This window comes from Streptopelia decaocto (genome assembly GCF_964273445.1).
Source record: "Streptopelia decaocto genome assembly, chromosome: 2".
Lineage (NCBI taxonomy): Eukaryota > Metazoa > Chordata > Aves > Columbiformes > Columbidae > Streptopelia > Streptopelia decaocto.
Genome location: NC_138655.1, coordinates 40,714,566 through 40,739,557, shown reverse-complemented (window position 1 = coordinate 40,739,557; position 24,992 = coordinate 40,714,566). Strand labels below are relative to the sequence as shown.

At 39.0% G+C, this 24,992-nt stretch overlaps 1 protein-coding gene across 11 annotated transcripts in view; it reads right to left on the bottom strand.

Moving 5' to 3' along the window:
* Positions 1 to 24,992, bottom strand: part of PLAG1 (PLAG1 zinc finger) — a 51,072-nt gene that overhangs the window by 19,664 nt on the left and 6,416 nt on the right. For 2 of the 11 annotated variants that reach the window (XM_082045075.1, XM_082045083.1), the window contains exons 2-3: positions 4,064 to 4,653; positions 1,672 to 1,899 (exon numbers count right to left, since the gene is read on the bottom strand). The exons of 2 other annotated variants lie outside the window; for them this stretch is intronic. The gene's annotated coding sequence lies outside the window, so the exon portion shown is untranslated. Of the gene's footprint in view, positions 1 to 1,330; positions 1,900 to 4,063; positions 4,654 to 11,191; positions 11,288 to 24,992 lie in introns of those variants that run through there. 7 more of the 11 variants (XM_082045078.1, XM_082045084.1, XM_082045077.1 and 4 more) reach the window with 6 other exon arrangements.

Here is a 24,992-nt window from a genome sequence, read left to right as displayed (position 1 = left end):
ACAGTGCAGACACTGAATCCGTTACTGACTCCATACATACCAACTTTGTCTATGCAATGATGTCAGCATACACCTGATCAGCTTACTCTGATCACAGTGACTTCACAGAGTGTTTACGTGCCATTTTGCTACGAGAACAGCCTTGTTAATGAGGTACGTACATAGCTCTGCATTTGCTTCCATCTCCCATTCGACACGTTGTGTGGTTCATTTACAGTGCTCTGCTCCTGTTTGTCCTGCAAAGCATTTTGGCATGCACATCTTAATCACATTTTGAGATCTGATGCCAGATTAATGAACAATTAGAAGCAGTCATGCATCATTTAGAGCTGCACGATTGAACACGGCAGAGGGAGATGAAGCCAGGCAGTTAGTACCCAGAACAGCCACCTGGAATACAATTTTTGGATTCATGTAACTGGCAGCAACTACTAGTTTCAGGCAGCAAAAGCAGAACCTGCCTGAAGTCAACACCGATTCTGCCCTGGAGCTGCACCAACAGAATACCAATCTGGGAGGTCCTGTCATCCTGATGAAACATCGTAATGACGTAGTCACCAAACAACTTTACCATTAAATCGCAAGGTAATCAGCTTGTTATTGGCAGGGCAACGAAGTCAGGAAGGCTGACAGCAGCATGAGTGGGTTTCTCCACATCTGTCAATGCACAAGAGGTCAGGGATAGATTTGAAGGGATAGGGTTCCCGGCTGGCACAGCCACAGGTGGTGAGACGCACACCTGTTGTCCTACTCTACTCCAGCTCTACCTCTCAAGCACACAGGCTTAAGATTGTACCAATACGATGGCATATTCCTTCACAGTCCTGCTGGACACAGTTTATCACAGTAAGTGTTCACCAGTACTAACAATGCGTAGTCTACGATGAAACACCTGTGTCCTGCAAGGTAACTTTTGTGCTCCACAGTCCAAGACACCAGGGTATTTAAGAGTTCTCTATTCTTTTAAAGCAACTTAGTTGACTCTCCTTCTCTGATTTCCAAGCCTACATTAACGGATGGGAGAAAAACACATGCAAGACTTTGCCTTGAACAGCTACAGACTGCCAATGGGGCAGGCTTCCAGAAAGGTGGAAGGAAGATGGTGACAAAAAAGATGGAATAAAAATAGTCTTATGACTGTATGGTATGCATCAATGTTTCATGCACATTATGGGAAAAAATCCTGGAGGGCAGATGGAAACTTGAAATGGAGATGCTTTTCTGAGTCCCAGAAAATATATTCCTCTAAGTGCTTTCCTATAGGACGCCTGAGTTCCTTCCACATTGTGGGAAAGTAGCTACAGGCAAACAAAAATTTGCAATCAAAAGATATGTTTTAGTTTAACTTTATTTTTAAAAAGCTGTAAAGAGATGAGTTTTACAACAGTTGTGTGTTCAATTATTTTTCAGACAGGTGTTTAGAAAATTGATTTATTTACTGATTTAGCTGATGGTGCTTTTTCAATGAAAAAATTATGACCTTAAAAACAAAGTAGGTTGTGCAAGAAATGCTCCTCTAGATGATATACACAAGATCCTGAATACTGTCAGGCAACATTTCTAATTAGCTAAACTGACATAGTGGTCTCAATATGGAACATGTATGTTTTTTAAGGTATTGGAAGTAAAGTACTTGACCAGGGTTTTGGTACAACTGTTTATGTTTAGCACCTTTGTATTGCCTGTTTCTTGTCCCCTTCCAGAATCGCATAATCCATTTCAATCTTCTGGGAGGTCTCCAGGAAGCCCTCCTTTCACCGCTCTGCCTTTGCAACCTCCTGCTGAGCTGAGCTGACAATTTCACGGTTCAGATCCACCTTTCGTTTATCTTCTGAAATCTGATGGCTATCTTTTAGCTAATAATTCCCCTCTTCATATGGGCTGCAGCTTTTTTACGTGCTAAGAGAGATAAAAAAAAAAAAAGTTACTAGTCACCCCACTCATTACAAACTGTTTTAATACTTCTAACTAGTTTCTTTCCCTCATGACCACATTCAGATTCTTTTCCCCCAACTCTTCTTTTTACTGTGTTCCCTCCGAAACTGCAAGATGCCTTCCAAGTTACTTCCACAGACTACATATGCTGTTGGAGGTTTTTCTGGGACATACGTAATGGGGTAAGTCGGTTGCTATTGTTTCAAAACTTGAAATGGTCAGATACTGTTGGATAGGCATTTGAGTATAAAGGGTTCTGCCTTTGTCGTTGCCTTTTTTTTTAAAAAAAGAAAAAAACAGTACGCATTACATTTGTAACTGCTCACATATGCAATTAGATGTCCTTATTCTGAAGGATATTACTCCCTGGCAAATTCCTGTGAGAATGATGGGCCTCATTTATAAAGACAACAGGCAAACTGCGATAATACACTGCAAAGCTACCTAAAAACAAGCTTCATCCAGGAGTTCTAGAGGAGTCTTTCCTTAAAGAAAACAAAACAAAAAGCAAACAAACAAAAAAAAAGGAAAAGAACCCAACACTTCCTTTACCTGCAATGTTTGTGTCAAACCTCCCTCCCACACACTCTTTTCACATTTCTTATAGCTCCTATGAATTACTGTAAAATACACTGAAAAAAAATCAAGAAAATTCTGTAGCAGTAGTTACACATGCACAAGGTCACTCTGCTAAATAAAAGTTTTAGAACAGTACAGCAGTTCCAAATTCCTTGTGCACTTCACCCTTAGCAAAGACTGATCACACTACTGGAACTCAATGACAGCACAGCTTTGTATTTGAGGCTGCATTAAGATTTATAAACACTCTGAGCATGACTAAGGTCTGGAGCAGGGGGGCAGCATAACCAAAGCTGGGGAAGGCTGTGATTACCGAGGAAGAAAGAAGGGGAGATCAAATCAGCTGGGAAAAAGAGACAGAAAAGTGCAACTCATATTTGGGACTTGGCACAGCAAAGAAATACACCATTAAAGCTTTAAAACGAGACTCACTGAGAGGATGCCATTTCAGGGAGGGGAGCAAGAGTTAAAGAAAAAAAGGAACATGAAAAATGCAAAAGCATCAAAAAGTGTGATCAACAGGTCTTGTATTTGTGGAGTCAGGTACTGGAGAATCTACAAAGCCCTGAGCCAGCAGCACAGATGCAACGGATGACACTGACTGACAGGATGACAAACCAACATCTGCTAAACTGAAGGGACATGTCGCATGGGCAGGGGAGCAGGCAGCTGTAGGAGCAAACAGAGTCCCGTGTAACCCCGTCCATCCTCTATGTCTGTGCATCACCCTGAACACACGGTTCCCTCTTGCCTCCAAACTCTCTCCCCTTCAACCCATGTGAGGAGCTGAGCTCCGTGGAGCGTGGGGGTGAGCTGTGCTGTGGCTCCAGCTCAGCTTGGACAGGATCGCTCCTTGCTGTGTCCAGCTGGGCTGGGCTGCTTCATGCCTTCTCTGCAGCCCGAGGGCTCCCCAGGGCAGGCAGGGAGCGGGCAGCGCAATCTGTGGTGACATGCACACCAAAAGTGGGGTCACTTCTCTCCTTCTAGAGATCTCCAGGCTTCCCAAGTAGGAAAAGGCAGCCATGGGACCAGAGTTGCAAAGACTGAGCAAAGATAACTTGATGCCACTCCTCATGGGATGGATCTTTACACAGAGGGTAGAGAGCACAGAGAAAGAGGCAAAGAAAGATATGGAGGTACAAGGGAGCTGACACAGTAAAATTTCTGAGAAGTCCTTCAGTACAGCAAGACTGATAACTAGGCAAGGGTGGCTGAGAGAACACTGAACAAAATTTGCTGGATTTGACATGCAAAAATTTGGGGCTGGGAATACCAACAGTAAAGGTTATTACTCTGAGTGAGATGGCCAGAGAAACGATGTAGAGACAGTCACTCAAGTGCAGAGTTTGAAGATGGCCAGTGAGAGTGCATCTGTGTGGATGTGGAGCCCACAAATAAATACAACAAGCGTCAGATCTAAGTGTGAGAACAGCTAAGTTAAATGGCAAGGAGAAGGCTGCTACCTGAGCCAGAGAGAGCTCTGCTCCAGAAAAAAAATAGTTTAAACCCTCCTGTGATGTTATTGTGCAATTGGGCATGCAATACTTACTGGATTGGTTTCCTCCTCCAGCCTCTGCAGGATCCCGTAGCTGTTTCTTGGGTATTGTTCACGTCTGATGAGTAAAAGTGCTTGCAGCAGGCCCAGCTCGGCTGGCCACTATGGCATAGGTGAGGCTACTGACCTTTATCTGCTGGGTTTTTACCCGGTTACCTCAGGCCTGTGGCACCGTGCACCGTTCAGGGGAAAAACAGTAAATCACTCTGGGGTTCGGTGGCAATGTCATTTGCAAAACCACAATTCAGAGAATGTATGAGGGCACCAATCAAACATCCTGTTGTGTTTCTTTGTCTTCCGCTACATCCTCTGTGGTCCTTTGTGTTGATTCATCCCCGAGGCCAGGTCCAGGTGTGCTCTTTCGCTTTCGTTTAGGTGGGCAGTGACCTGTACCTGTCCATTCCGTAACGATTTGTATCTGCGTAGGGTCAGACATACATGAACTGGAGGCCACAGGAGTCTTGGCAGACTCTTCAAAACTAATCAGTTGTTACAACCAACTTGCTTACAGCCCACACCACAAAGATCAGCACTCTTGGCTACCTGCCAACACAGAGGAGCATTTACCTCCAGTCAAGATGATCCTGGAGTAAAGAAGGACATGGGTAGTGAGCCAGGTGGGAAGAAATACAAAGTCCAGCACATTATAAGCAATTAATCAAAAAAAAACCCTTACAGTAGAAACTAACTCACCACAAGCATTTACTGCACTTACTACAGTAAATAGTCCTTTTTGATATAGCTTTCAGACTTAAGTTCAGAATGGACATAAGATGCTCTAGGAGGAACTGAAGTGTGTTCACAGTAACATCCTGCTGTGGACTTAACCATAGTAAATTGTTTTTGTTAATTATTTCCCAGTGATCAACAGCCTAGACATTCTTTCTCACTACCTTCATTTTAAGGTTTGCAAAGGAACGACTCTACCTGTTATCTGCTTGAGTAAATCCTATGTTTCCATACTTGGAAATAGAATTTAAAAAAAGAAAATGCAGTAAATTTTGCATGCATTTTCTGTTGGGGCTTTTTTTTTTTTTTCCCAACATACAAGAAGAATATAATGCAGAAGGTAAAAAAATCCCCACAGATGATTCCTCATCCTCTGCCTTTAAGAGACTAGATAACACAATAACACTAATAGATAACACAAATGGGTTTGAGCAACAGTAGTAACTGGTTTTAAGTATATCTTCTCTAAGACACTGAGATGCCAAAAGAACAGGTCAGGTAAACATTCATTTCAGATCTGCTAAGTCCTGAACCCATCTCTCTCACATACCTCGCTGCAATTTTTGAGCAAAAGCAGCTCATATCTACTGCATATCAGCTAGTGCATTTTTTATCAACCCCCAATCGTTGCTTAAACAAAGAAACAAAACCACTTAACTAAATCCAGCCTACCTGTCCATCAAGCATGCCTTTGTCTTTCAACCTGACCCAACCACCTCTAGTTTCTAATGCACAGCCCAACCACTCTTACGGATTCTCCACCATCCATCGGCAAACAGAGCACCACACTCCTACTTCAAAGCTTTCGCTGCTCTAACAGCAAAACCTGGGGAATCACTTCAGCTCCTCACTGAAAAAGCCCATGGGTCACTGTGCACTGTGAATCAAGTGTTCGAGCTTGCTATTAGATACAGAGGCTGTTCTTTATTTGCCAAGGTCTGGATGTTAATAAGACGCTACAAACAGGAGGAGTATTTATTTACAGATATCATTAGCAATTTACAAGAATATGTAATAAATAGGTCACATATGAACAGCTTGAGTGCCTAACTGGATATTTCAGCTATCTTAATTAACTTCAGTATTGCATCAAATGCTCTAAGAGAACGACGGATCACTAATGCCAAGTTAGTCATTTTCAGTAACAGTTCTCATGGAATTTTTTCCTTCTAAATAATCAAAACAATTGGTCATTGGACCTTATAAGGAAAAGTGCCATACCAAACAGAATTTCATAATACAGCTGTTTTAACTTCACAGTTCCCTCCAGCATATCTGCAGCACCTGAATTTGAGGCCTGCATTTTAACATTTTTTTTAAACAGGATGACAAGAAACAACTATTAAAATAATTAGCAGTGAAGTAACTTGCTCAGATGGTTTCAACTGTTCTTATGACAGTTAGAGACATTCAATAAAACCACAGCATAGCAAAGTTTAAACTAATATACACCAAAACTTTATTTTGTAACAGCAAAGAATTAGCCTGTGAGATTTACTGCCAGAAGGTAGCATACAGTTAGACATGACAAGACTTACATAGATAACTGGATCATCCAGAATTACAATACGATTTCAAAAGGGCTTCAGAAAAAATAACACCAACCCTCTTTTTTCAGGACAAAATCCAAAACAGCAGAGAGTTAAGTAAGAGAGGATCTCCTCCTCTATCTTACGGTTATACCACCCCTTGAAGCATCTGATAGCAGCGAATATCAAGAACAAAATACAGGACTAGACAGAACAGTAGTCAGAATTCCCATGTCTAATCAGATCTAGAGAGGATAACACTTTTGTGAACTCCAAGAAGCAGCCTCCCATCTCTCCAGAGCATCTTTTGAAACAAGCAGTTGAGCTTGCCTCCAGTATAGCAAAGTACACGTTTTAAGACCTCGGGCACTGGGATACCTGCCAAGTCACAACAAATATGTATACATAATCTAATCTACTTAAATTTTGAGTGGAAACTCTGTGCCCTTAAGCTATATCCCTCAAGGCTACAAATAGCATACTTGTTGGACAGGATGAAGTTTCCCTGTGTAAGTAATAACTGAGCTCTTCTGGCATCTAACCACACCTCCTTGCTTCTTCCCAAGCCAAACAAAGATCGGGGCGGGAGGAGTGATGGGGATGAAGGTGAGGAGGTTCGGAGATAGGGACAAATGCAGATTAAGGAAGAGGAAACAAACTCCAGGTGGATTAGCAACAACAAGGCTCTCTCGACAAAACCTTTATAAGAAAGCAGCCTCTTCCCTCCACCCCCACTTTATCTGGCAGGTGACAAATGTGGTAAAACAATCCCCAAATGGAGAATCCCAGGAAGAGGAGAAGGGGACCTAAAAAGTGAAGCAAAGCAAAGCAGAGGCAAAGCAGCAGTCTTAAACTGCAAGGAAACATTCACTGTCCAACAGATTTGAATACAGAGAGGATTATTCACAGTCTTGGTATGGTCACCTTTTCTTAGGAAAAAGTGGCTAGAAAGAAAGTGAAAGCCTTGGGAGCTTGTACAGGCTTCTATAATTAAAAATAAAATTTAAAAAATCAAAACAGTTTAGAGTACATATGAATGCAAACAGGCATATTTTGACAGCACAAAGCAGTAGTCAAATAACTGTGTTGCCTTCTAAAATGAAGGAATATTACTATTTTTCTTTGAAAGCAGGTGATTACTGCGTTTGAAATTTCATACTACACTTGTTTCTATGACCTATGAACCTTCTGCTAAGAAAAGCTGAACAACTGGATAAATTTTAATAAGAGATCTTTACATCTTGAAGCTAAAATTCACTGTCAGTCTGACTCCCTACCACTAACGAATCTCTTAAAATCTAATATCTACTAATCCTTTAAAACACTTGGTCTAATTGCACACAATAATGGACAGACTTATCTGAAGCAGATCTAATGTGGTCTACATTACTTGTTTCAGTGGATTTCTTTTTCTTTTTCTTCTAATAGATAATGTTACAACTACAAATTTCAAACTGCAACTGCCCTGCTTACCCAAATCTGAGTACCAGAGGGCAGGCAAGGGAGATGTGGAGACTCGTGCCACCAGTGTTTGTAACTGCATAAACGAGCAGTCTTTAAGAAAAAAACAAATACCGTGAACATGAAGTGGGGATTCATGACCGGCTAACGCTGAGCAGTATGATCTGACAGCACAGCACCCATCCAAATTTCCATCATTAAGAATACATGAGAAAGTAACACAGAAACTTGGCTGTAGAAATCACATTTCTTCCCTGCTTCCTCTCCTATCGCAGCAATCTGCTGGCATAAAGAAAACCATGCATCCCCTTCTCCTGCAGAGAGAGCTAGAAGCTCATCTTACTAAACGGCACTTGTTACATATTATCGACCACACACAATAAATACACTTATTTCTGACCTGTAGAGATTATGATCTTCCACCCCTCTCCCCAAACACACTGCTCCCTCCCAGCCCCACCAGACAGCACAAGCTGCAACCACAACTAGCATTGTGGAGGGGAACATGTTCCTTTCTGAAATAATTTTTGTTTCCTTACCAAAGCAGGGAGGTACTTTCAGAGGAGCCTGTATCCCAAATGGCAACATGAGAACATGTCAGGCATCTATGTTTCAGTCTCATTGTTACCACAGTTGTCACCAAAACTTTACAGTTTGTACCCAAAGGGCTGTCCTTGCAAAGATGAGGGCTGATACTTCCCTTGAATTACAGGGCCACAGAAACCAGCAGTTGTGAGACATAACCTTTTTTTTTTAAAGCAAACAAACAAATGAACAAAACAAAACAACACAACAAGCCACACCACAAAACACTGAAGAATCACTCAGCACAGCTATAGTTATGGTACAGATAATTGCTGCCAGCTAACCTCAGGGCCTGATCCCTCATCAGATTTGATAGCTGCCTTGGCAAGTAGCTTTAGCAGTTATGTTCTCATCTCTGGACCCAATCCCAAAAGCAAAGCAACTGTCTCCAGAATTAGCACCTTGTTTACTGGTTCAACCATAGGCAGAGGCGTCTGTACCCAGCCAGCACCTGAAGGTGCCCAGACACGAGGCATCTCCTTGCTGGAGGCTGGGCTGTGCAGTGACAGCCAGGCTCAGGCGTCCATGAGCAACTGGGAGGCAGAGGGGCACCAGGTCTGGCACAGCACCTCAGCCAACACTTTGGGATTGGAGACTGACACATCTGTCCAGCTGTCATATGGAAGACAGCACAGGACAGCACTCTGTCAGCCTGTCACTCTGTCAGCTTGGTTATTTTGCGGGTGCCTCCACACTGAAACAATTCAAGGCATGGTGCTTCCTTCCTTTCCTTCTTGCACTGGTGCTTGTCTGGCCACACAGTGCAGCAGGTCAGGTAGCTAAAGCAGTCAAATTAACCTTACAGAAAAAGTGCTGACCGTTTCTGTGCAGTCTGTTGTTGGAGTGGCTCAGTGCCAGCACAAGAGGAGGCAGGAAGGACCATCTCAGGTACAGGGATGAGCGGGTTGGGATTCTTGTAGCTCTAGCCCAAACTGGAAATCATGGAGGAACCTCACTGACAGATTTCCCATGGTCTCTTGGCACTAACCAGGCTGAGCGGCAGTCCAGAGTCAGAAGCAGCAGGAATTTCAGCCCCAAGCTACACCGGGGATTTGGCACCACCTGTGTCTCACAGACCCAGCATTCAACAGGGTGGCAAGGGGAAGCAACCTGGCAGGACAGACTGAGCACAAAGCACTAATGGAGTATCATGGCACTGTGAGATGCTCTCACCTTAGCAGGGGTGATGAGAGGTGCGAAATGACTAAGTTCGTATTAATAGTGGTGCATATGTTTCCTCAAATAAATGCAGTCAGAACTAAATCCACCAAACATCTAGAGTCACAAGAGAGAAGCACAGGGCAGCTGTTTCAACTCACTATTCCCACTACAGTGAAAATAAGGCAGAAGTTTACAGTCCTCTACCAGAGATGGCTCCCAAGCACAGAGACATACACAGGGGCTTCTGAGAGATGAATTAAAAGAGGTATCCACTGTACTTAGATAACCTTACCTTTCATATTGAACTACTATCTTCTGTTTTAACAGGAAGTAATACTGCCATGTGAGGAGATGGAAGAGTCTCAGAAAGCATCAAAGCCAAATAAACACTTTTTGCCTCATTACAATATTGAGAAAAGGTGGAGAAAAGTTACCTGGACATACAATTCATGATGATAGCATGGCCTCTTGCTTGGAGCATGTATTCAAAGAAAGAATGAAAACATGAATGTAAAGAGAAAAATTAAGTAAAACGTAACACAATTTATAGAAGCTGAAAACATGTAAAACATCCAGCTTCCCTTCAACATGACAAAACAGTCTTTATACAAAGGAAGAACAACAGTTCTAGTCTCACTGAGTAAGAAATCGGACATGCTACCATCTGAGGCTGGTTTAGCTGAGAGGGGTTAGCTCAAGAATAGCATGGCAGGAAAAGTAGCAGATCAAGGGGAGATGACAACAGATTTTTTACTAAAAGGTGGAAGGATGTTATTTATGGACTTCTGCCAAAGCTGGTCTTCAGTCTTTTTTGATCCAACATTTTCATTTAGAATTTGTTCTTATGCCTTTAAGTGAGCACTACCAAAATGTGTAGAAAATATGAAACTAGGATGTACCAGAAGTACCGTGCAGACTAAAATAACACACGAGAAAAACTACAAAAAATCTTAAGGACAGGTGCAACAGAAATGGGATGAAAAGTAACAGCAAAGAACATAGCATCGCACTGAGAGACTAGCGGTTTCTGATGAAAAGTGACGAATCGTTAGGTGGAAGTAGCAAAGAAGGAAGAAGTTTGTGTATAATCGTCGTATAAGCAGCTAGTCACTAAAGAGAGCTGGTTCAGAAGAAAAAAAAAGACAATGGTTCAAAAAAGCAGCTGCAGTTCCAGTGTAGAAAGGGACATATGGATGCCACTATAGCGAACTACCAAGAACTTGCTGGGAATATCATGTATAAATCTGATATTACATATTCACAAAAAAAAAAAAATTTGGGATAGCACAACAAAACATCTGACAAAACAAAAATAAACGCAAAACAAACAAACAAAAAAACCCAAACAAAACCAGAAACAAAACCCAAAAGGGCTTAATAAGTACACTAATTAAACAATCAGCAGGGCTGGCATAAAGAACAAGTGTAAACTTATCAAAAGTAAGTTTAGGTTGGAAATAAAAAGGATTCCTAGACAACAAACCACTGGCTTTAAGTTTACATGTCAAAAGATAGGGACTTCAATAGAGGAAAAAAATATAACTAGTTCGCAAATGGATCTATACAGGTTGACGGAGACAGACATAGTTTCTATGACAGGAAGGCATTTGGCTCAGCCAGGGTGATTTGTTCCAGTTTCAGGTCCCTGAATACTCACTGGAATACGATGGTCCCTGTGGGTCACAGCAGAAGCCCATCCAGCCTGGCATCCTTGCTCCAGAAGCAGCCAACAGCAGATCCCGAGGAAGGCCAGCATGTAGTGTTTTGTGATGTTGGGCCTTCCTGAGCTAAACAGATTTAATAGCCCTCTTTTCCACTAATTTGGCAGCCCCCTCTTGTGCCCATGTAAGCTTTTTTACTCACAACATCCCATGGCAAAGAGTTCCATAGCTTAATTTCACATTTTATTAACAAGTGCTTTCTTTTAGCTTGCTCTGAACCCTTCTCCCACTATTTCTCTTTCCTCCTAGTTAATGATTTTGCTCCTCCTTCATCCCACCTATCCCACTCATGACTCCTTTATGATCCCCTGTCTGTGTTATGAAATCTCTACCGTATTCTGCCTTTTGTAGTCTCTTGCCAGGCTGAAAAATCAAAGCTTACTTAGGCCTTCCTTGCATGGAAGCTGTTTCACTACTACCTTCATATTAATCACCTTGTCCTGTATTTTCACCATTCCACATATATCTTTTGTACTACATCCAGGAGACAGACACACCACAGACTGCTGCCTGGTTTATTTCTTTCCTAACAATTAGCAATGTTCACTGAAGTACTACAGTAAGTTTGACATCTACATCAGGCAAGTCAGTATAAACTTAAATAACAACCAGCAGGTCAGGGTAAATGGTAGGAGGACACAGGAACAAACGCAACATATTGGTGAAGAGGCAACAGAACTTTTAGAAAAGGAAATCAAGCTCCACAAAGCAAGTGGAGTTCTCTGACGGAATCAATAAACACGTAGATAAGGGAGATGCAACTGAATGGCACGCAGGTTTACTTGCAGTGAAGGGGCTGGAGACTGCTAGACGAAGCTGAACAGACCGGTAGTTACTGCCTTGTCCAAGAAAAGAGCTGGAGATGTGAAATGAAATGAGAACACAGGCTCAAGAAGGAAACGTACCTGTTCTTCAAGCATTTCTGCTGTGGAAGTCCTTATAATAGAGTGTTGAGAGACTTAAAAATACTCAAGAGGTCACAGCAAAAAGTTCACGGAAAAAGTCCAGCAAAGGTTAGTAAATTCACATCCACCACGTCTGGCTGAGGAAGACTTTGACAAGCGAACTATTGAAGACCAGGAGAATACTCTGGGAAAGCCATCTCTACGTGCTTGCCCTGCTCCTGTGTCTTTCACCACACCTTTCGTTTTGTCACTGTCAGAACACTGGGCTTTAATATGCACACAAATGTAATTATTATTACTAAATAAAATGCAAACATAGAATTTGATCAGCATTTATCAGGTTAATTAAAAGTAGTTTTGGTCATCTCAGGCCTTGACTGGCCTGGTAAGACCTGTGGTAACAGTTCTCTAACAACACTTGGTCTGACAACAGGACAATTCCTCTGTTAATTTACACAAAAAACAACACTGCTGTCAGTAGGTACAAATGCTAACTGAAATCCAGCGTATTTTAGTATTGGCACAATGAGTAGGATTACATTTCACCACGCTGCCAAACACTTGCCTTTATAAGACAAACTTCTCTACATACGACAACTTACGACTTTACCAAACTGCTGTTTTTTGGGCTAAAATTTTACAAGTTAGTGTCTGCTTCAGTGTTTTGTTTCTTCACTTTTTATTCATTCAAAACAGTACAGCCCTTTCAAAAAATTAAAGGTTTATGTAAAAAATAAAAAAGTTTTGCCTGTGTCAAAAGATTCCGTCAGACTTTTCCTTTTCCTAGAGTTTTGAGCCCCTATCCTTTGGGATGGAGATTTGAAATTAGACAGGGATAGTTGTAGCACTGTAATTCTCGTGAACCCTAACCAAATTTGTCCAATTTCCTGATTACTTATTCCACGAGTCCTTTAGTCATTCAGGAACCAATCTTTTGAGTCAGATAATTGAATGCTGTCCTAGAGAACTCAGATTTTAATAGGGATTGCTGTCATTTAAACTGAACATTACAGAAGAGGTCATTAATTTTCCAGGTCCTTGGCACAGGTCTATAAGGAGTGATTTGCAGAAATACTTAGTGCCTGCAGCTGCAGTAGACGGCAGTAAAAGCTGCGTTCTAAACAGATTATGAAGACAATGGTTCTGAAAAGCTCAGCCTAGTAATCTCAAAACAGGTTCTCCTGAAAAATGCCACAGAAACTTGATTCTAATAAAAACAACCCTCAGGAAAAAAAAAAAAAAAAAAAAAAAAGTAAGAGCCGTTTACTCTATTCTCACTCTGCATTTTATCCTGTGCATGCACCGCAGGCTCTACTGCTTTGGCATCAAGGTGTCTGGAGTATGAGCCTCATGATGCAGGTTGGGCAAGTAGTGTCTCTCCATCACAAGGGTCAGAACAATGTCTAAGTAGTGAGGTATTCCACGAGGGTATGAACTGTGGCTGTAGGGCTGGGTTTCTCAAAGTATCCAGAGCCTGAGGCAAAACATCAAATGTGCTAGAGAGCATACCAGAACTCTGTATAAATATGTTCCATTGTCAAGATCCATGTATAAGTTTCCAGCCAGCAAACTGGCTTGTGAACTCCCATCTGCGGGATACATACAGCTCTGAACTAGCATCCCACTGGGTATTTGCCTTCAGTGATCCAGGGCTTGAAAAGCAGGATAGCAGAGGAGTGCCTACAGCAATGACTGAGAGGAACACAATTTGGCTTTGTGTAAATGAGGAACAACTGAATTTACTATTTTATTTAAAACCAGTAGTGTCAGCCACTGTTGTTAAATTAACACACAAAATTAAACAGGGTGTATATATGCAACTGCAAGTACTTCAGCTGCTTTTTCTCCTTTCCTTTCCTTTCCTTTCCTTTCCTTTCCTTTCCTTTCCTTTCCTTTCCTTTCCTTTCCTTTCCTTTCCTTTCCTTTCCTTTCCTTTCCTTTCCTTTCCTTTCCTTTCCTTTCCTTTCCTTTCCTTTCCTTTCCTTTCCTTTCCTTTCCTCTCCTCTCCTCTCCTTTCCTTTCTTTTCCTTTCCTTTCCGTCTCAGTTCTCCTCCTTCGAGTAACACTGTAAGTTTGTCACAGGAAGGACCAACACCTGCTGTGTTTTCTTTTTCAGCCTCTAATACACTGAATCCTAAAAATGGATGCTACTTTTTTCTTTTCTTTTTTTTTTTTTTTTTAAAGACATGAACAAAGCAATACAACTCTGAAACCCTCCCTTAGTTCTATTTATTCTTACCCAGTCGTCAGTGCTTAGAAACAAACATTCTTCCTGTCACTGCTCTCCTGTGAAAGACCACAGTATCTATAGTTACTGGAGAAGAGTGCTTCAGTTATCTAGGCTCCAATCATTCTCATGCTTTACTTTTCAGCTTGCCCCACAAGGCTTGCTTTCTCAGATACCAGAACGAAGATTTCTCTCTTCCTAAAGGCAGCTACTGAAATTTCCTCTCTTCACCGGGAAGCTTGTCACTCCAATATCACATCTGAAAGTGAAGAGCTAAAGAGTCACTTCTGATCGACGTACAACTTCTAGCCAACTTGCAGGCCTCTTCTGATGTAAGGAAAGCGGTGAGACTACAGCTCTAGCCCTAAGAAATTATGTCAGAGAACACAGCCTACCAATTTCCCCTAAACCTTTTTTCTTCTTAGTTGTATGTCTTCCCAGCAAAGGAAAGCATATTAGGCAGGTGGCACACACCATCACAATAACACTGTGAAATTCTCACCAGAAAAAAAAATAGCATAAGAAATAGCACCTCAACTTCATTCAAAACATCCACAATTTTCTGACACCTCCAAGAAGCAAACACCATGATAATTCCCCATCCTAAGAACAGAATGGCATGAGGGAGCAGGGGAAAAATGACTATATCGAGCAACAATCTCACCTACTCCTTTCTTAAACCACACCTGCCTACAAGAGGCAATCTCACAAAAATACAAGATATTTTTGGTTTATCTTGCTGGGCTGTTTCTCCTTGGCCATTTGGAAACCAAATTTATTAAAGAAAATATTGTAATTTTGTCTAGAGGTAGCTTAAGAGCTTGCTTTCTTCCTTAGAATCCATAAGAAGATACTTCCCACAGAGCAGCACAAATTTGTGGCTAAGAAATTTTGGGCGTAATTCTGAAAGGAACAAACAAACAAGCCAAAGTCCAAGTTCATGCAAATATCCTCTCAGGATAGCTGTTTATTTTATATAATTCTTCCAGCTGTGCAAAAGGTGCTCTAAACAAACAGAGCACAGAAGGAATGGAAGCGGTTCAACACAACCTGCACTATGGCAGAGAGCTTCCCAAGGGGAAGGCCAAAAGTCTGAGCCCAAGAAGCTGCTGTAGCACAAAACAGGGCAGCAAGACATAAGACCTGAAACTCTGTTGGCAGACGGACATTTCGGATGGTTCATCTCAAGGAATGCGTTAAGAACAGCACACAAGAATTCCCTGAAGCATTCAAGTAGTCAGAGGATCAACATATTTTGCAGGTATATCCTTGGCCACAATCTGCTAGCACATTACCTATAAACTGCTTACCAATACACAAGTATCCCTCTGTTTCCCAGTGCTCCGATGTCATAGAGCATCATCAGACTAACCAATGTCAAAATAAAAACACAAACTTGTTTTTTTTTTTTCAACTGATGAGTAATATGTGACTGAAAAATGAGTAGAAAAGCAATCTCATACAGGAAAATGGTAATTAAAAAAGGACTAGAGAAACATTCAGAAGAGGATGTATCAAAATAAAAAACAAACTGAACATTTCCTAGAAATTAAAGATTTCAAAATACTAAACAATAAGAGACTTGATTATGAAGAAATCTAAACACATGCAAAAATAAAAGGGTTGTATCAACAAGGTGTTTTGAAGTATTGTTAAAATGATGGACCACCTTGAGAAGGCAGCTTTCAAATGCACTGATAACTCTGGACAACCTTATTTATACTCTCTATTTTTTCTTAGAGATATAAATGAAAACCGTTGTTGAGGAAAGCTGCACAAATTTGGAATAAACATGAAACAGTAACAAGATGGGAAACAAGTCATGACTAGACTGGAAAACAGAGAAAGCAGAAATCCAGGAACCCTGAAGCATGAAAAACAAAGAATTTAATCTTTTGAGGGCAGTGGGATGCAGTGATGACGGCTCCTAACACACATTCTTTTGGTCCTCTGTTACTATAGGGAATTTATCATGGGCTTGACTTGGCTTTGTCTTAGCTTTTTAAATATAAAAGCTCCTCTTCAGTACATTACATCCTCAAAATATAATTATGGTCCAAAAGTTAACACTAAAAATAGCACTAAGGAGCTTCATATTCCTGTCTTCTTGATTTCTGTATCAATTTACTTGATTGCAACAGTCAGGCGTCTGGTCCTCGAGACTAAAAGGAGTTCTTGTGAGAGTTAGTCCTAAGGAGATGTTTGAGAGGGTGACACTTCTGAGTTTAAATCCACAAATAATAATTGAAATATCAATGTGTAACTGTAAATAAATAAAGGACAAAACTTCCACACATGTTTAGCAACTTCCTTAAGAAAAGCAAGTATGTGAGTAAAAAAAAAAAAAAAAAAAATTAGGGACATGTTTAAAAAAAAAAATAATAATAAAAGAATACATATTCCACTAATCCATCCTGGCATGCCAAGAAAACTTAAAGACAATTTGGAACGAACTTCACAAATTCTTACAATTAGGAAATACATGAGGAATAACATCATGAATAAGTCTTCAAATTAGCAAGTGACCAAGAAGTATACGCTTTGCCAATTTCAGTTCAAATCAAAATACTTCATGATACAAGCATATTTTTAGTACTTTTGCAAATAAATGAGTTCTTTGGAATAAGATTCTTCACTCACTAACATTCTCATTTTTTTTCTTGCTATGTAAGAAACACTATTTCAAGATGACTTTTGCAAATCTGCAAACTGAAAGGGACAATTAACAGGTAATCTCATATGAAGTCTTTGAAAAAAAGAGCAAAAATCTTCTAAATATGAATCTTAGAAAATTTGGGTTTTTTTCCCCTGTCACTTTAATGACTGTCTGAAATAACTACTGCACTAACCTGATGACACACTTATTTACTTTATTTTCTTGTGCCTGTTATTCAGTTGTTGTCTGTAGTACAATTTCATTTAGCAATAGCCTGGACCTCTCAGTAAGGGAATGTGTCCGTAGTAGCTCTCTAATCTTGCTGCCCAGCTGCTAAGACAGTCACATGAGTCACTTGCTGCCTTTAGAGCAACACACACCACTTGCTGAATTTAGAGACACTCTGTTTCTGGACTGGCTGTACATATCAATTGAGTAATACACTATCCTAATCACACATAAAACTCTCCAAGTTGTTTGTTGTGTTCTGTTTTTTTTTTTTGTTAATTTAAACTGGTGAGTCAAAGAACGTATTTTTTACTAACGCAGCTAACAACCCAGCTCCACAAAGTGATTTATGAACTGGTTTTCAGCATTATCATTTTCAGTCCAGTCAGGCTAACTTCAGGAACCAGTTCAAATGTAGGTAACTTTATCTAATTGCTCAGTGAAAATCCAGCCCTGGAAGAATGACAAACTGTATCTGCCAAGACGATCCACTGTACAGCTTCCGAACAAAACACTTTACAACAATTCCTTCCTTATCAGGATTTTAAACTGTGACTGTTTGGAACACCACCTTTTTCAACGGTCTATTTAAAAACAATTTACATAAGACTAGCATAGTTACTTCCATGCATCACTTAGGTCTACTGACACACGAAACTCCTTGTTGAAAACACTTTATTTATTAACATAATCTAAGGCACTACATAGGAAGTATTATCACATACAAACAGTACACAGCCTTACAGTAAAACACTGTGAGGATAATCTTATTTGGAACTGTCACCCCATCCTCAGTGTAGGCCTTATGATGCTTCATTTTATTCCTTATCACACACTATCTTCTTTCCCAGTGTCTCATTAATGGCGTTGTTCTTTGCAGATGGTTGTACATGGAATCGATCAACAACACAATGTCTTATGCTCTGGTCATATGTGTCCATAGACTACCAGCCTAACAAAAACCCCACAGAATCATACTTCAAGGTATAAGGCTGATGTCACCAAAACCAAGGAGTCTGAGATTATATGAAATACTTCTCTAGTTCAAAAATATATTGGCCCAAACTGAGAAAGGTGTTTTAGTATGTCTAAAGGAGAAAGGCACTGCATCAAACCTCACCTACTAGTTTCAAGTATAGCCAAACTTGCCTTAAAATGGTCTTTACAGACTTCTTGCCAGTAGCAAATCGCAGTAGGCAATGTCCCAGCTCGCCAGTCGAGCAGCAGCACATTTTCAAGTTAAATACTCTAATCTGTCAGATAACATTAAATAGAGCTCCACAACTAGCCAGAATAGAGTATCAAGTAGTAACAACTAACTAAACTTTTAATTCGTGTTGTACCATACTGAATTAGCATTTGTAAAGATAAATGAAAATGGTTATTGCTAAGATGTTTCAGCAAACTTTGCACTGTAATTCAGATAAGTACAAGCAAACTCCTTATAGTGATATTTAATATCTAAAAGAATCTAGTCACTGATGTACACAGTGGCAGTCAACCTACAGTCAAATTTCAGACTAACACACACATATTTACTGTTCTTACGAGTAACATCTAAGATTTTTCAAGTCAAAAGATAAGGCAGAACTATATTTTTCTGTTGTATTTTTCGCACTATACAGAATTTTCTGCCAAGTCAGAATTGCTGTTTCCCACGTTTGTGTGACTCTTCATGCAGTGACAGTATACAGTTACAAAAACTGAATGAGGAAAATACAACTTCAGAAAACAAAGTGATAGAGGAACATGGGGCAAGATTAGCAACTGAAACTACTAATCTAGATTAATCTCAAAATCTCCAGCTGGCATAAATTCTTACCCCCTGTTACATTATCTTTCCCATAATCAGTATAGCATTCCATTCAGGTATTTGGCTATCACAACATCAAAATTTGGAATTGCTACTCTACACATACTGATAAAAGGGTTTCCATATGCCATTTTAAATAAACAATTTGTCTTGAATAACCAGAATGCCTTAAAGCAGGCCAAACCACGCTGACATATAAAACAATTCTTGGAAAAAAGGCTGCAACTTGATAATGATGTATTATGTACTCTATTAAAGAAGCCTCTCTTCTTAAGTATTCAAGTTTATGGGTGTACTTCTGTGATAGCCTGAAACCTTTCAGATAGACTTTAGTAAGAGGTAGCTACCTGGAAGAAAAACATTGCTTAGAGAATGATGGATGATGGTTTAGTGGATTAACATGCTAAAAGCATAATCTCTTTTGACACAGCTATTTGAAGTGGTCTGAAAAAAAGTATAAAATGTTAATTCTGTTTTCCAATAAACATAACTTTTGATCTGCTGAGTCAGAGATGTCATGCATAATGATCACAGCAGGAGGACAATGTTGTTTGTATTTGTTTGGAGGAAGAAGCAACTCCATGCAAATAACAAGAAACAAAAAAAATGATGGACCAGAATTTAATTAAAGGCAAATACACCATAGGGAAATGGTAATTCTGACAAAACAAAACACTTGTTTACCTAGGGACAACCCACGTTACTACAAAGTCAACTCTAAAGCTATGTAACATTTACATTCAGGTTTTCTAATACACACTTTCAACACAACACTGAACTAAAATACTGTGTGTTACTAAGTCAGTACCATATCACCTTTCTATGTATCACTTTTAATTCTGAATTCAAACCCACAAAACCAACAAACTCACTAACCTTAGAAAGCACTTTATCATGCACTATCTGAACGTAGTAGAAGAACTCTGTGTTTGTAGAGATCCCCGAAATAACCATGGCAGGGCTCTGAATAACTATGCATGTATAGGTACCTGAGCTTTTTATTTAGTTATGGATGCACGCAGACATAACTTTTTTTTTTGCTTTGATCAAGTACTGATGGTTTTATTACTGAAAGCTACATTGTTCAAAGTGTACATGTATTATTTTCAGAAATATATTACTATAACACACATTCCCTTACTGACAGATCCAAGCTATTGCTAAATGAATCTCCCATAACATCTAAATATTATTTACTTGGTTGAAAAATATCATCAGGTTAGTAAATATTTTTCTTTGCTTTCAAGACAGTTAAATATTTTTCCAAGGTCTTTGCTAAAAGGATTTTTGTCCTTTTCAAACACTCTAACTTCTTATGTGGTTACATTAATTGCCCTTCGAAGTTGACAGACTTGTAAAAATCATCCTGAAGTATCCATTTCTGATGTTGCAGGAAAAAATGAAAAAGTCAGCGAGTGATAATAATTAATTTATTTCTAAAAGCCAGAGTTCCGTGTTCACATGGTAGAAAGAGACCAATCCTGCACTGCAGGTCTGCTTCTTCCACATTCAGGACATTGCAGTTCCATCATTAAGCAGCTTCCCCTGCTGAGAAACACATGACTCTACTGTTCCCTAATGACCACCAATTTCTGAATGATGCTAAAACAAAAAATACTGGGTTTAACCTATAAAAAAAACCCCTCAACAGCTTGATTCTTGACAGCCTGAAAGATCACCCCTTTTCATGAGTGTCACCTGAAACAATCTTGAATGTTACAACAACATCAAAATAGAGGGGGAAATACCACTTGCTTTCTCAGAAGCATTTCAGTTTTAACGTCGATCTCTCATTCTGAGATAGGCTTAAAATATTATTACACACTACACAGTTAGTACTGTACATTTACTAATGACCTGTCTAGAACTTGATTGATGGAAATGATGATATTTGGAAAACATGAAGTAGAGAAATCAGTATCTTGAAGGTCACAGTGAAAAGAATTGTCAGCATCCAACTGGATTTCAGGAAGCTTTACCAGAGGAACCTGGGACATGCATTTTTATTGACTGTTTGTTCAATTTGATTTGTTCTGATTTATAGTAAAGCACTATTGAAGAGGTCAAGGAAACTTTCAAATAATCTGGTCGAGATCAGACACGAAAAAAATCTCTGTCTTCCATCTACAAATTCTGTAGTTCAGGTAATTTAATAACTTTGCCAGCCACTGCAACACACTCAAAAAATACCAAGGAACAGACTTCCTAAACACCTGATGAATGCAACAAGGTAGGAGGGGGAAGAATAAATTTTTATCTCCACATAAGTAGTCTAAAAATATCCAATGCAAGAAGCTAGAATACTTGTTCTTCAGGCCTGAGCTCTGCCATGCATGGGAGCGGGGGAAGCATACATATTTTTGACTACATATTCTCTCAGATGTACCCCCAAACACAAGATCACATCATGAATTTACCAAGTTGCTAAGTAACAGTTCATTCATAAGAGGGATACAAATACATTATGATCTCCATCCACTAGACCTCCTAACCTTCCTACAAAGGCCTAAGCTACAAAAAGCTGGGAGAGGCAGAGATTATATATATGGATGGATAATCTTCAGGGCACTGTCGGCAGCAAAAGTGGTGGCAATTTTTTATGTATATTTGGGAAGGAAGAATTAACAAATCAGTTAAGCTCTATCTTCTTCAAACTATGAGTCTTAATATCTCAGTGAAACAAATGTGACCTAAGCGCTACTTCACGTAACAGTTACAGAGCACTTGCAACCTGACAGCAAATTTCTGCCTGACTTCAAGCATTTTATTAAGCTACCTACCTAAAACCTTTATGCTAAAACTACCACCAAATATCAAACTACCTCCTTTATGATAAAAGTCAGATGCTTAGCAGAAAGGATTATTTGACCTCCAACCACAGTTTAACAACTAGACCTGTGACAGGAATAGGGGAGGTGTAGGGCATTCGTGGAGTCTTTGAGGGTTTTGCTGAGTTGAGAGACTTTCTATGGCTTGATTCCTGATAAAAACTGCAACAAACAGCACAATACTCAAATACTTATTCAGACAAAAAATTCAATTTGTCTAACAAAGAATTGTGGAGTTCATTTCAAGATAACTGAATATGTGATCAGTTTTGAGGTACATTACTATGTGACTGAAATCACAAATTCATAGGTTTTAAATATTTTGAAAGACTGAGGGGCAGTGATTTAAGTCATCAGAGCCCCTTCCTGACCACACCTCCCTTTTTACTCAAGGCTTGAAGAAAGATCTAGTCTCCTTTTATGTTCATTATTTTTATTAGGCAAACTACAGAAAAACAGAAAAAAATAATGCATATTCGACCTCCCCAAACTAAAGCATCTTCCTACTCCAATCGAATGAGTAATCAATGCAGTTAGAAACTGCTTAAATGCACTTTCCTTTCAGTACAAATATTTAACTATAATGAAGAGTAAGAAGTTTGTTTTACATGATGCATAAATAAAAACTGTACTAGAAACCAAAATGTATTACTCAAGGTGATCTTAACTTACTTGTTCTCAAATATTTTGAAGTGTTCAAGTTTTCAAAGGTAAAATAATATTATATTACAGGACAGACCTCTAAAACCATTTTTTCCCCAAGCAACTTTTTTCATAGTTTGTAATTTCTGAAAGTGTAACCTAAATTTCTGTTTGCCTTCTACAGCAATTGATGCTAGGAGTGCATTTGAGTATTTCTTATGAGAAAAAGTAATACCACATGTTTGATTAATGCTACAAGGCTGCAAAACCTGACTTCTTTTCCTCACAGGCTTGTTTTAACATTCATCCAGTTTGAAACTATTCCCATCACCCCCATACACTATGATTAAGTTTTCTGTGTTACTCCAGACACATTTTTTCTACACTTGTAGCATCATCATCAGAAGCTAATTCCACAGTGCTCCTCAGCACAATTATTGTAGTACAAAAATGACCAATATCAATACTTAATGGGACACTAATTCATTCTCAGAGAACAGAAGAGTTTTAAGTAAGTAAAAGAACTGCTGGTTTGAGAGAAGAGCATGTTCAAAAGAAAAGGGTAGATTTGTGCAGTTAAGACAAAAACCCTCTAAAATTACAAGTGGGAGAACATTTTACAAGTAATGAGAAAGTAAACGAGTTTGATATAAATATTGCATATATACTTTTAAAAGCAATTTCAACACATATTAAAAGCAGCCTGAATAATTAGGCTAATTAACATATTATGCTTCTTGGTGACTTCTTAAGTAACAAATAATGTAACTTTGTTGTTTAGAAAAGGAGCTGATTTCATTGTACTGGTATGCTTATAACTGTACTTAAACACCATTTAAAATACCATGTAGCAACACCAACCTTTGAGAGATGCAATAATATTTTTACTACTTTTTCTGAAACTGATTAAAATATAGCCATAAGCTATATGTTTATGCTGGGGCATAATTAGAAGTGATTTAGTCTAAACACTATCCCAGTATTCGAAAGAATTAAAGAAAACTGTCAAGTCACAGAGGAAAAAAAATCTACAGACTGAAATTAACTGGCATTTATTGTGATCATCTATGTCTAAACCCTTCTCTAAACTACGTGGTTCACCATTTCCCAGTGTTGTAGATTAAACAAATTATGACTGTATTGACCACAATAACTTCCAGTGAACAAAATAAGCCTGAACGATGTCTATGTTTAGCTTTTAAACAGAGCACAAAACTCTGACAGGATTTTATACTTGTTTTATTCCAGCTTAATACTCACTCTTTGTAACGTGATTGTGAGGGTAAAAAGCACCAGTAACTTGATAACAGGTAGCTAGCACCATAAATTTACACCTTTGTGGTGTATCATTTATGAAAACATAAGAACAGCTGTAGGCAATTCTTACTTTTACATATTTATATTGTACCTATAGTTCCGTGTGATAAATACAATATTATTATTCAGCCTTGCATGTAGGCAGCTGTAGTAAATGCACAATTAGTATAAATGAAAATTCCACACGTGACAGTAAGAGTTTGAAGAAACTTAACATTTACAAACTTGTAAATGTTTTATTACTAACTATATAGGCTTGATTGAAATTTAATAGTAAGCTGCCAGAATCTTTCTGCCTTTTCTTCAAAAAGGTCTCTTTAAAATAAAGTTCCTATATCACAACTGATTCAGAAGACATGACATTCTCCCTAAACAGCCAGATGTTTCCTTAAAATGCATGTGCGTATCTACATTACATATAAATGTAGCATTCACGATAAATACGTATACTACACAATAAACAGTTTTATTAGAAGTGACAAGCACTTGGGACAGTAAAATCTGATTTGCATGCACAGGGTCTTTCTGCTGTTCAAACATTTAGTGTAATGAGATCTCATTAATTCAGAAATCAGATTCTGAGGGCTTTTTAGAGAACTCATGCACCAGTAAATCTGATACCCTGTAATATACAAATACATACTCAATAAATGAAGAGGGAAGATAAATTTTCTGACATTCTCCTTGCTTTTTGGTTACTTGGCAATTCACAGCAAATGTGCATACGACAAAATCAAACATGTACATCTTATTTCACAAGAAATGCTTCAGATTTGGCAGTCTCCAAAGTGTAATGTGACCCACAACGACAAAGAAAAGCTCTTAGGGTAAAAGTCAGTGATACACAGTGTCAGGCTATCAGGTGAATTACCTGTACAATATGTAAGTCTATATTCAATCTGCATGGTTATATGATAACAAACAAAGTATTTTCTACAGCAGTATGGAAGAGATTATTATTATTCTAACTTCAGTTGAAAAAAAAAAAAAAAACTTTGACAAATAATTCCCTTTAAACACTTTATAATCTGATTTCTAGGGATATTCTCCTTTGAGAGAGGAATTTAGCACATTAAGTGCAAAAGAAGATTATAGCAGTTCAGTTTACTGTAACAGTCACT